Raw genomic sequence first — 12,554 nt, 5'->3', positions numbered from 1 at the left:
CTTCGAACTTCGAGCGCATTTGATACAAATGCTCCAAAACTCCGCAACCTTCCACGGGCTTGCGGACGAGGATCCCCATCTACATATAACTAATTTCTTAGAAATATGTGATACCTTTCGGATCAATGGAGCATCAAACGACGCCATCCGCCTCCGTATGTTTCCATTCTCACTAAAAGACCGAGCGAAAGCTTGGCTCAACGCCCTCCCAGCTAGATCGGTAAACACCTGGGATGAACTAGCCCAAAAATTTCTATATAAGTATTTCCCTCCCGCTAAAACTGCTAAATTAATGACTGAAATTAATACATACTCACAAGAGGATGGGGAATCCTTATATGAAACTTGGGAAAGATTCAAGGAGCTATTACGCAAGTGTCCCCATCACGGCCTCGCAATATGGCAACAAGTATCCACTTTCTACAATGGATTGTTGCCACACACTAGGCAGACACTTGATTCTAGCTCCGGGGGACTTTTAGGTAATCGACGCCCACACGAAATATATAATCAGATTGAGGAAATTGCTCAAACCGATTTTCAATGGCACACCCCCCGGGGAAATAAGTCTATCGCCCCGGGCGCCCATAAGGTCGACGAAAGCACTTCTTTACAAGCCCAAATCGAGGCCCTTTCTTCAAAAATAAAAAAATTAGAAATGACAAAAACAGTCTCGGTTATGGCTTGCGAAGGGTGCGGTGGGTCACATGAAAATTGGAGTTGCATGAAAGAAACGGACGATCAACAAGAAATGGTAAACTACATTGATAATAGACCTAGGCCGTCGGGTCCCCCAACGGGAACTTACAACCAAGGATGGCGAAACCACCCAAACCTTGGTTGGAGGGAACCCGGCAATAGTAGTAACCAACAAACCCAACGAACAAACTTTCAGCAATCAAGAAATGAGTCACAAAATTTCACTCAACAACAAGGTGGACGAGAAAGGCTCGAAGATACTATATCTCGCCTCGTCTCTGACACTGATAAGAAAAACTCGGAAAGATTTCTACAATTAGAATCTAATTTTAGGAATCAACAAGCTAGCATTCAAAACATAGAAAAACAAATAAGTCAAATAGCTCAAAATTTTTCCGAGAGACCGCAAGGCGCATTACCTAGCAATACCGAAACAAACCCAAAGGCGCAAGTTCACCTCATCACACTACGAAACCGCACCGTAGGGCCTGCAGAAGTACCGCCACCTACGGAAGAAACAAGGCCAACACCTCTGCAGGAAAAGAACTCTCCTCCATCACCAGAGCCTACCAAGGCTCCTCGAGTTCCGTACCCCGGTAGGTTAATTCGTCAAAAGACCAATGAGCAATTCGCAAAATTCGAAAGTCTGTTAAAACAATTGCATGTCAATATTCCTTTTATCGAAGTCCTAACCCAAATGCCCAAATACTCTAAATTTATGAGGGACTTCCTTACACATAAAAAGAAAATTGAAAATTTGCAATTAGTTAATTTAGGCGAAGAATGCTCTGCCCTCGTACTCAATAAACTACCCCAAAAGAAAATCCATCCCGGAAGCTTCACGATTCCATGCTCAATAGGGGAATCGCCCGTTCGCAATGCCTTGGCCGACCTAGGGGCTAGCATTAACCTCATGCCCTCATCAATGTTCAAAAGGCTTGGCTTGGGAACCACGAGCCCTACAAAGATAAGCATACAACTCGCTGATCGATCCGTCAAGTTCCCACAAGGTGTCATCGAGAATGTCTTGGTAAGGGTAAGCAGATTCGTTTATCCAGTTGACTTTGTCATACTCGATATGGAGGAAGACACCGAGGTCCCCCTTATACTAGGGAGACCCTTCCTTGCCACAGCACAAGCGGTGGTAGACATGAATGACGGGACACTCACTTTGAGGTATGGGGATGATGAAGTGAAGTTCGGAGTTGGAAGCCTATGGAAGGCGTAAGTTCCATGCCGCTCTCGAGTGATTCACTAAAAATATACACCTTCGGTCGAGTGTTGAGTGATCTCCCGTGAGGTATGTGAACTTGTATATAAATGGAATTTTAATAAGGCATGCTATGCCCAAATAAGTAATTTATCTTATGAAAAGTTCAAAATAAATCATAACGAATAGGATTGTAAATAAATAAAAATAAAACTTATAAAGACCTTGGATTCCCGACACTCTAGGACAAGCTAAAACATTCACTTCTACCTATTCCATTTGGGAGTGTAAGCCAAATTTAAAGAGTTTTGCTTGAGGACAAGCAAAAGTTCAAGTGTGGGGGTATTTGATGTGTGTAAAATACAACATATAAATCACATCAATTAAGGCATAAAACTAACCCTTTTTAAGTACTAATGTTGGAAAAATAGTGTTTTTGTCTTCCTTTTGCATTTTCAGGATTAAATAAGCTCAGAATCACAAAAGAAGCAAAAAGACAACTAATTCTAGCATAAATACAAGAAAAGGAACAAAAGTAGACTGCCCGGACCCTCAACGGCACCTCCCAAGGCAAAGGAGAAGAAACAGAGTCTGAACACGCCCCGTGTCCAGCGAACACGGGGGCGTGCCCAGGAAGCAGCAGAAAAGACAAACCAGTAGAAGCTTCCATTGCCCACCACGGGGCCGTGTCCAGCGGGCACGGGGGCGTGGTGAAAGTACTGCAGGCGCATTAATTGTAATTCGCAATTACAATTAATGAAGAGAGAGAATGTCAGACGGGCACGGGGCCGTGTCCAGCCTTCTGTTCAGCCTATAAATAGAGGAGCTTGGCTTCATTTTCTCTCATCCCTTGGCACACCACCTCTCTCACACTTTGATATTCGCTAATTTACACATATTTTAGTCCCCCGTTTTACCCCCATTTTATGCGTTTTCGGCCGTAAAACCGTCATTCGGATACTTATTTATCTACATTTTTGTTTACAGGCCTAAAACTGCATACCAGACAAGATGAAAGCGAAAACGAGGACTTTCCGGACAAAACGACAAAGCTGCGAAGATTCTGTGGAAAAACTGACCTGGGCGTTTGGCACGGTCATGCGGGCATCCGCACGACCGTGCATATCCGACAAACAAGAAAGTCCCGGCGGTGCACCAGGCGTGCAAGCACGGCGTGCAAGGCTATGAAGGCCAATCCGAAATGGCACGGTCGTTCCGGATGTGGAACGGTCGTGCATATCCGAGAACCAACATAACCTCGGAACTGAACGGCCAAGGAACAAAGCGTGCAAGCCAAATGCCGGTTTGGCACGCCCGTGCCAAACCTAGAACGTCCGTGCGTGTCCGAAGACCAGTCAACGATCTGTGACGTCATGCGGTATGGTGGCCCACCACCAATAATGCTTAAAGTGCACGGTCGTGCCAAACCAAGAACGACCGTGCCGATCAGAAAAACCATTTAAACAGAACAGAAGCATTTTAGACGTAACTCTGGACATTTTGGGAGCTCTGCAGGCGATTTTGAGGCTCCGAAGGCTGCTGCTTTCACTCGGATTCAAGCCACATTGCCCGGTTTTGCTCATTTACTATCCAGATTCTCATTCTTATGCTTGTTTATGGTTTGGTTTCTCAAATCTTTCCATACTTTTGTTACATTTCAAGCATTTAGACTGATTATTATTGTATTAATGTAAGCCCTTTGGGCAAAAACACAACAATCCCTTGCTTGATTAGTATGTTAATCTATGTTTGTAATGACATTTTGAAGTATTTTCTATGACTATCTTTGATGATTAGTTTGCAACCTTGTTATTGATATTGATTTCTTGATTATAAGTAATTGTGTTGGATGATTGGTGCTTGGTTAGGTAAGATAGTTGCAAAACGAAGCTTATTTAATCATGTATTAGTAAACTTTTAATTTGGTTAACTAGTTTAACTTGGTTAAAATGTAGGCACCATGATACTCTAACGGGTTAGTGGTTTAATAAAATGCAATTATTATTAATCAAGAGAGCTTGCCCTCACGGAAGGACTCTAACGGGTTAGATGGTGTTGTTACGGATTCTTGCCATGATTTGTTAGCTTAGTTAGTAGTTTCGGCCAAAATTGCTATCTTGGTGAATTTATGTGTAAGATTTGTAAAATGAACTCGGTTGTGATTTAATCTAGTTTATGCTTGTCTCGGTGGTTGCATTGTGTTTATCGGTGTTGCTTTCCTTGATTAAGTGAGGTTAGAAAACTCCTAACGGATGACTAACTTATTTTTAGGAGATCTTCATAGACATTTATCAATTGCACGTTAAAGAACAATTTTAGGTGGTTAAAGTGTGTTTATCGTTTTAACTTTCCGAATGATTGTCATGTTAGGATTCCCGAAAGGGATACTAATTGTCTCGAAATGGAAAATTGACCGAATGTTTCTAAATGCCAAAACTGACTTAGTTGACATGCTGCGGTTATGTATTAAGCAAGGCTATTTATATATAATCTACTATGTTTGATAAATATTTATTTATGCTTACTTTAGTTTAATTAAAAACCAAAACAAATTATGTTTTTACCGGTAATTTAGTGACAAAGGTCTAGTATTATTTCTCCGCCCATTTCCGTGGATCGATACTTGGTTCTTACCGATACTTTACTACATATATGACGGGGTACACTTGCCTCTTTCGTGTGTGTTTTGATGTAAAAGTAATAATCACTTTTATAAATTTAAAACCAATTCGTGTGTAAATTCATTGTAAAAATATGTATAGTCACGCACGTACCAAGTTTTTGGCGCCGCTGCCGGGGAATGGCGAGTTTTAGGAACGACCCGAGTCATTGTGTTATCGGTGTATATACTTGTTAATAATTGTGTATACTTTCGTGATTATATATTTGTTGATTTATTTGTTAATATTTCTTGCTTTTAATTCAATTTATTCATTTTCGTGATTCTTTTGTACACTTGTAAATTTTTATTCTATTTATTTGTTCGAATCCGGATTTATTTATTCATATATTCTTTAGATTTTCGGCTCTTAAAAATCATTTTTGTGCAAGCCGATTCGATTATTTTCGGTGCTTTAATTTTTATAAAAATTTCGGCCCATTTTCGGATTTTTATAAATTTTACAGCCCATATTTATACATATTCTGCTTTTATTCAGCAAAAAAAAAAAAAAAAAAAAAAAAAAAAGAGCATTATTTTATTAATAAAATATTCATTGTGTCAATCTTTCGTTTGCAGGTTGATGTCCTCAACTCCCGCGCCCGCTATTGCTGAACCGACTGACGAACCAGCGCATAATCTTAGAAGAAGTAGGAGGCTGCGCGAAAGGTCACTCGTCGTTGCACAACGCATTGCAAATGCAATTGACGAGCCGGTGATTATCTCTGAAGACGAAAGCTTAGAGGACGAGGAGAGAGTCGTCATGGCGGACGACGACCGACCATTGAATGAAACAAATCAGCCCGGAAGGGCAGGCCTGGAGCCGAGTATCCTTCAGCCCACTATAGATGCACCTAATTTTGAAATTAAATCTAGTGTTATTAACATGTTGCAGAATTCGGTGCAGTTCGACGGACGTGAGCATGAGGATCCTGGGAGGCATATCGCTGCTTTTCTTGCTATTTGTTCGACATTTAGGATGACTGGTGTTTCAGAGGACGCAATTCGGTTGAGGTTGTTTCCGTTTTCGTTACGTGATAAAGCTAGAGCTTGGCTTATGTCACTTCCTGCCGGGTCCATCAGGACCTGGAATCAGTTGGCGGAGCAGTTTATGCAGAAATATTTTCCACCTGAGAAAACGAACAAACTACGGAACCGGATTGTTTCCTTTCGCCAAGACGAGGGCGAGTCGTTGCATGCAGCTTGGGAGAGATTCAAGGATTTATTGATTGATGTGCCACATCACGGCTTCTCCAAGCGACAGCTGGTTTTGACGTTCTATCAGGGGCTCAACTATAACACGCAGGAGCGATTAGACGTGAACGCGGGCGGCGATCTTGGAACTAAGACGCCGACTGAAGCGTATGATATTATCGAGAAAGCTGCGTTGAAATCCAGCTCTCGTCGGGATGGAGATAGAGGTCGGGCAACATCATCATCATCTCGCTCAGGAGTTCATGCTGTAGACGATTACACGGCCATTTCTGCACAACTCTCGGCTCTTACATCGAGATTCGACAAGTCCCAGATGATTGCGCATGCTGGCTCGGGATGTGACCAGTGCGGAGTGTCACACGAGCCTGGGGCATGTTTTCAGGGAGTCGTATATGAGGGCCAGGAAGAGGTAGATTTTGTGAGTAATCAAGTAAGGCCGCAGAACAACCCGTACAGCAACACCTATAATCCCGGATGGAGAAATCACCCAAATTTTGGGTGGCGAGCGAATGCAGGAAATCAGAACCCATTGGGGTTCACTCAGCGTGCTCCAGCGCCTCAGCAGGGTCAGCAGTACCAGCAGTACAATCAACCCTACCAGCAGCGTCCATATTCGTACCAGAATCAGGGCACTGGGAGTAGCTCCCAGCAACAGGCCCCTCAGTCCAATTCCAAGCTGGAGGATATGATGGCTCAGCTCCTCTCTAGCTCTGAAAAACGATACCAACAAAGCGAGGATCGTTTTCTAGCTAACGAGGGAGAAATGAGGAGTCAGAAGGCCTCGATTCAGAACATCGAGAATCAGGTTGGTCAGCTGGCACAGATGATGTCCAAAAGGCCCCCAGGCGGTCTTCCGGGTAATACAGAACCAAACCCGGGCGGACAGAGGGATGTAAATGCTGTGATGACCAGGAGTGGAAAAACTACCGGACCCGTCATATCGGACTCAGTACCGATCACTGAAGCGGTCCCGACTGACACACCGGACGAGGTGCAAGCCAGGCTACGCCCAGCAAGTACAGCACAAGTCCAGGAGCCGGTCAAAGATTACACTCCTCCGGTACCTTATCCAGGCAGGCTGAAGAAGCAGAAGAATGAAGAACAATACGGTAAGTTCCTTGAGTTGTTTAAGCAACTACACATCAATATACCGTTTGTTGAAGCCTTGGCCCAAATGCCAAAGTATGCGAAATTCCTTAAGGATATCCTCTCAAATAAACAGAAGCTCGAGGATATATCGTGTGTGGTGATGAATGAGACTTGTTCCGCCGTTCTGCAAAACCGTCTGCCCACGAAAATGGGAGATCCTGGTAGTTTCACGCTCCCGTGTTTGATTGGAAACATGTCTGTTAGCCATGCGTTGGCTGACTTGGGAGCGAGTATTAACCTTATGCCATATAAGGTTTTTACTAAACTGGATCTGGGTGAGCCGTCACCCACTAGGATGAGCATTCGGTTAGCAGATCGCTCAATAAAGTATCCGCGCGGATTTGTGGAAAACATGCTTGTAAAAATCGATAAATTTGTTTTCCCCGTGGACTTTGTTATCCTTGATATGGATGAAGATTCAAGGGTACCTTTGATACTTGGACGTCCTTTCCTCAATACAGCGAGGACGATTGTTGATGTGGCAGCTGGCCAAATCACGCTCCGAGTGAATGATGAGCACGTGACATTCGATATCAAAAGATCGATGCAGCATCCGCAATGTCACGATGACAAGCTTTATTACGTCGACATTGTCGATGCATGTGTTTGCTCTCATTTTCAAGGTACTATTGATGAGATTGATTCGGACACACGTCTGTCGTGTGGGGACCTGATTGGCATTACGCAGGAGGGCCACGATTTCGAGCAGCCAGTCTATCAGATTGGTGACGATGGTTCCCAGAGTCCGGAGAGATTTCTTGAAATCGACCATGTGAAAAAGGGGGAAGCAGAGCCTTCGGTTGAAGATCCGACGCCTTTGGAGTTAAAGGAACTCCCGCCACATCTCGAGTACGCATTTCTAGACGAGGAGCGTCGTCTACCGGTCATAATTTCGGCATCGTTGGAAAAGGATGAGAAAATTCGGCTTCTCGAGGTTCTGAGACTTCATAAGAGAGCCATTGCATGGAAAATCATGGATATCAAGGGCATCAATCCTTCTTTTTGTACTCACAAGATTCTGATGGAAGACGAGTACAAACCATGTGCACAGCATCAGAGGCGTTTAAATCCAAATATGCAGGACGTGGTGAAGAAGGAGGTGATTAAATTGTTGGATGCCGGCATGATTTATCCTATTTCTGACTCTGTGTGGGTGAGTCCGGTGCAGGTTGTACCTAAGAAAGGTGGTATGACTGTAGTCTCGAATGATAGGAATGAGCTAATTCCTACCCGTACCGTCACTGGGTGGCGAGTTTGCATTGACTACCGCAAGCTCAATGATGCTACTCGCAAGGATCACTTCCCGCTTCCATTCATCGACCAGATGTTGGAACGTCTGTCGGGGAAGTTATATTACTGTTTCCTTGACGGATTCTCTGGGTACTTTCAGATTCCTATCGCTCCTGAGGATCAGGAGAAGACTACCTTTACATGCCCCTTCGGCACATTCGCCTACCGGCGGATGCCTTTTGGGTTATGTAATGCACCAGCAACCTTCCAGAGATGCATGGTTGCAATTTTCCATGACATGATCGAGGATTCCATGGAGGTTTTCATGGATGATTTTTCGGTATTTGGGGATTCCTTCGATCACTGTTTGGAAAATTTGAGGAAAATGTTGAAGAGGTGCGAGGAGACGAATCTGGTCCTGAACTGGGAGAAATGCCACTTCATGGTGAAGGAGGGCATAGTTCTGGGGCACAAGATTTCGCATGCTGGTATGGAGGTCGATCCAGCCAAAGTGGATATCATTTCCCGACTTCCGCCTCCCACCTCTGTTAGAGCGATACGGAGCTTTCTCGGTCATGCCGGGTTCTATCGGCGATTCATTAAAGATTTTTCAAAAATCGCCAGACCCATGACCCGTCTGTTGGAGAAAGACGCTCCGTTCATATTCGGAGATGATTGCTTGAGAGCCTTTGACCTTCTCAAGCAAAAGTTGATTGAGGCCCCTATTTTAGTTGCACCGGACTGGAGTTTGCCTTTTGAGATTATGTGCGACGCGAGTGATTACGCTATAGGGGCCGTTCTTGGTCAAAAGAGAGAAAAGCACTTTCACCCGATCTATTATGCGAGCAAAACTCTTCACGACGCTCAAGAGCATTATACCACGACTGAAAAAGAGCTCTTGGCGGTCGTCTTCGCATTTGACAAATTTAGATCGTACTTGGTGCTTTCGAAAACCGTTGTATATACTGATCACGCTGCCATCCGATATCTCTTCAGCAAGCAGGACGCTAAGCCACGTCTGATCAGGTGGATCTTGTTGCTGCAGGAGTTTGATATTGAGATTCAAGATAAAAAGGGTGCGCTGAATGTAGCGGCTGACCATCTATCTCGGTTAGAGCATGGAGACATCGTGGACGCGCGTTGGGATTCCATAAATGACAACTTCCCACACGAGTCTTTGATGAGTGTTGAGATATGCGATGAGTCGCCATGGTTCGCTGACATTGCGAACTACCTTGCTTGCGGGATTCTGATTAAAGGGTTGACTCACCAGCAAAAGAGGAAATTCTTTTCGGATGTCAAGCACTACATTTGGGATGACCCTTACTTGTTTCGGGTTGGTGCTGATCAGGTGATTAGGAGGTGTGTTTCAGGAAAGGAGGCGACCGATATTCTGCGCCACTGTCACGAGGGACCTACTGGAGGCCACCATGGAGCCAACTTTACCGCCAAGAAAGTATTGGACTCCGGGTTTTATTGGCCTACTATATTTCGTGATGCGCAGGGTTGGGTTAGAGCGTGCGATGCTTGCCAGAGAGCGACAAATATATCGGCACGTGATGAAATGCCTCAGACCTGGATTCAGGTTTGTGAAGTCTTTGATATCTGGGGGATAGACTTCATGGGACCATTTCCCCCCTCACGAGGTAATAAATACATCCTGGTCGCAGTTGACTATGTATCGAAGTGGGCGGAGGCACAGGCCTTACCCACCAATGATGCCAGGGTGGTCGTGAGATTTTTGAAAAGCTTATTTGCCCGGTTCGGCGCTCCGAAAGCGCTCATCAGTGACAGAGGGACGCATTTTTGCAATACTCAGCTCGAGAGAGCTTTGTCCCGTTACGGTGTGCATCACCGTCTATCCACGCCCTATCATCCACAGACAAGCGGGCAGGTGGAAGTCACGAACCGGGGGCTAAAAAGAATCCTTGAGCGGTCAGTAGGTGCAAACCGCAAGGATTGGTCAGATAAGCTTGATGAAGCGTTGTGGGCCTTCCGTACGGCTTACAAGACGCCTATTGGGACTACTCCCTTTAGGCTTGTTTACGGAAAGGCATGCCATTTACCGGTTGAGCTGGAACATAAAGCGATGTGGGCGCTAAAAACCGCAAATCTGGACTTAAAAGCCGGAGGTGAAGCCCGGTTCCTCCAGATTCACGAGTTGGAGGAGTTGCGACAATGCGCTTATGAGAACTCCGTGTTATACAAGGAGCGCACGAAGAGATTGCATGATAAACGCTTGAAGGACCACAAAGAATTCCAAGCGGGCGATCTTGTCCTTCTTTACAACTCGCGGTTGCGCTTATTTCCCGGAAAGCTCCATTCACGTTGGACAGGCCCATACACGGTTAAAGAGATATTTCCGTATGGGACTGTTGCAATAGAGAACGCGGACGGCGTTATTTTCAAAGTAAATGGGCATCGCTTGAAGTTATACGTTGCCGGGCCGACAGAGTCGGTGATGGAGGTTATTGAACTCCAAACCCCGCACACATCATAAGTGTGGGGAGGAGAGAGTCTACGCTGCTGACTCGTGGATCAAAAATGCAGCAAGAGCGTATTTTACGCTTTAGGGGTAGTTTAGTCAATTAGGATTTATTTTCTAGTTTTAGGCTTGAGTCTTGCTATCGACTCGTCGACAAAAATTTAGCATGAGTCTACGCTACTGACTCGCCGACAAAAATGTAGCAGGAGCGTCTTTGGCGCTATAGGGGCAAAATTGTCCATTTTTATGTTTTTGTAGTTTTAGCGTAATTTAGGTTAGTTAGGTTGTTTCCGTTAGTTTGTACAATTTCGATTCGTGCCGGGCGAGGGTTCTGTATTGCAATACTGTTAGAACAGTTGGGGTGTCGAAAAAACGGCGAAAAACGGCCGAAACAGTTGCTGGAAATGGCTTCTGCAGAAAATTCTGATCTGCAGCTGATGCACGACCGTGCCAGGATCCGCACGACCGTGCGTTTCCGGGGTTCTGGCACGGTGGGTCGCACCCTCGGTGCATCACCGAGGAAAATGGAAGTCATCGGCACCGCACGACCGTGCCATTCGGCGAACGACCGTGCGGATCGCTAAGGGCATTTTTGTCATTTTGCACACTATATATACCATAACCTGTTGCAAAAGCCCTCATTCGCGAACCCTAGCAACTGCAGCCGTTCCAGAGCCGTTTTCACACGAAATCGCACGTTTCCTCGCACGATCTCGCGCCCAACTTCGCACGGTACGTCTCTAGTGTTAGATTTCCTGTTTCTTGCGTTCTAGGGTAGGTTTTCTCCGATTCAACAAGGGATTTCTTAGGGTTCTCTTCATAAACAAATCGAAACCCTAACCCTTGTTTGAATCATGCTTATCGTGAACAACCGGTTGAATTTCCGACCCCTGTTTGTACAAAAAAGTTGTTGATGTTGGAAAAATCAGGCTATTCAAAGTTCAGGGGGTCGAAATCTGCAGATTAGAAGTTGCACGGTCGTTCCCTGTCTGGAACGGTCGTGCCGTTCCGGATTGTTCCACGATATCAGCATTATCTCGGTGTTGCACGGTGGTGCCGATTAGCCGCACGCCGTGCGGATCCGAGCTTGATCGGCAGAAGGTGCACGTCGTCGGTGATGCACGACCGTGCATATGGCCGCACGACCGTGCGTGATGCCCAGATCAGATTCACAGTAGCTTCATAATGTGCTGCTCGGTTATTTTCAAATTCATTTTCTGCTGTTTCTGTCTTTCTAACAATATTCCCCATTGCAGATGAATCATCCCTTCTTACAGTTTGACCCCAACGACGAGCGTGAAGCTTTATGCATTCCAAAAAGAGATGCATTATGGGCCCAAAGGGGGCAATTCGGAGTCCCAAGATGGCTTGATTGGGAAGTTATGCAAGAACTAAATCAATACGACCGTTTGGAAAATATGATGAGTCGTCCACTAGTAAATCTGGTCGGTTGCAACCGACCCGTTTACTTGGAGCTTACCATCGAGTTCTTTGCATCGTATGCTTACGAGAAGCCAGTTGCTGCTCGACGACCCAAGTTCCGCTACAAGGATCGCATAGCTTTCAGATTGTGTGGAAGATGGCACAAGTGGTCAGTCGGTCGTTTGGGAAGGAGACTTGGGATCTACACTAGGCAAGACATGGATGATCCCAATGTCTTCTCAGATAAATTCACCTTCCCGTCTGATGCAGCTAGGGATGAGTTTTGGGCTGAAAACGCTGTTGGAGACCCATACAACCCAAGGATATCAAAGGCTTCACGCCTTAAAGACCCTCTGGTGCGGGTGATGCACCATGTGTTTAGCCACACCATATGCGGGCGCATGGACAGTCTCGGTAACTGTCCAACACCAGATTTGATTTTCTTGTATGCATTGGTGGATAAGGCGCCCATCAACTTGGCGGCG

General features: G+C 45.3%; 1 non-coding gene across 1 annotated transcript; it reads right to left on the bottom strand.

The window, feature by feature from the left end:
* Window positions 1-286: 286 nt before the first annotated feature.
* On the bottom strand, window positions 287-393 carry LOC118482370. The gene has a single exon (XR_004868411.1). It is a non-coding gene; the product is annotated as a small nucleolar RNA R71 (small nucleolar RNA).
* Window positions 394-12,554: the final 12,161 nt, after the last annotated feature.

This window comes from Helianthus annuus, chromosome 9, assembly GCF_002127325.2.
Source record: "Helianthus annuus cultivar XRQ/B chromosome 9, HanXRQr2.0-SUNRISE, whole genome shotgun sequence".
Taxonomy (NCBI): domain Eukaryota; kingdom Viridiplantae; phylum Streptophyta; class Magnoliopsida; order Asterales; family Asteraceae; genus Helianthus; species Helianthus annuus.
This window is presented reverse-complemented; position numbering and strand designations above follow the sequence as displayed.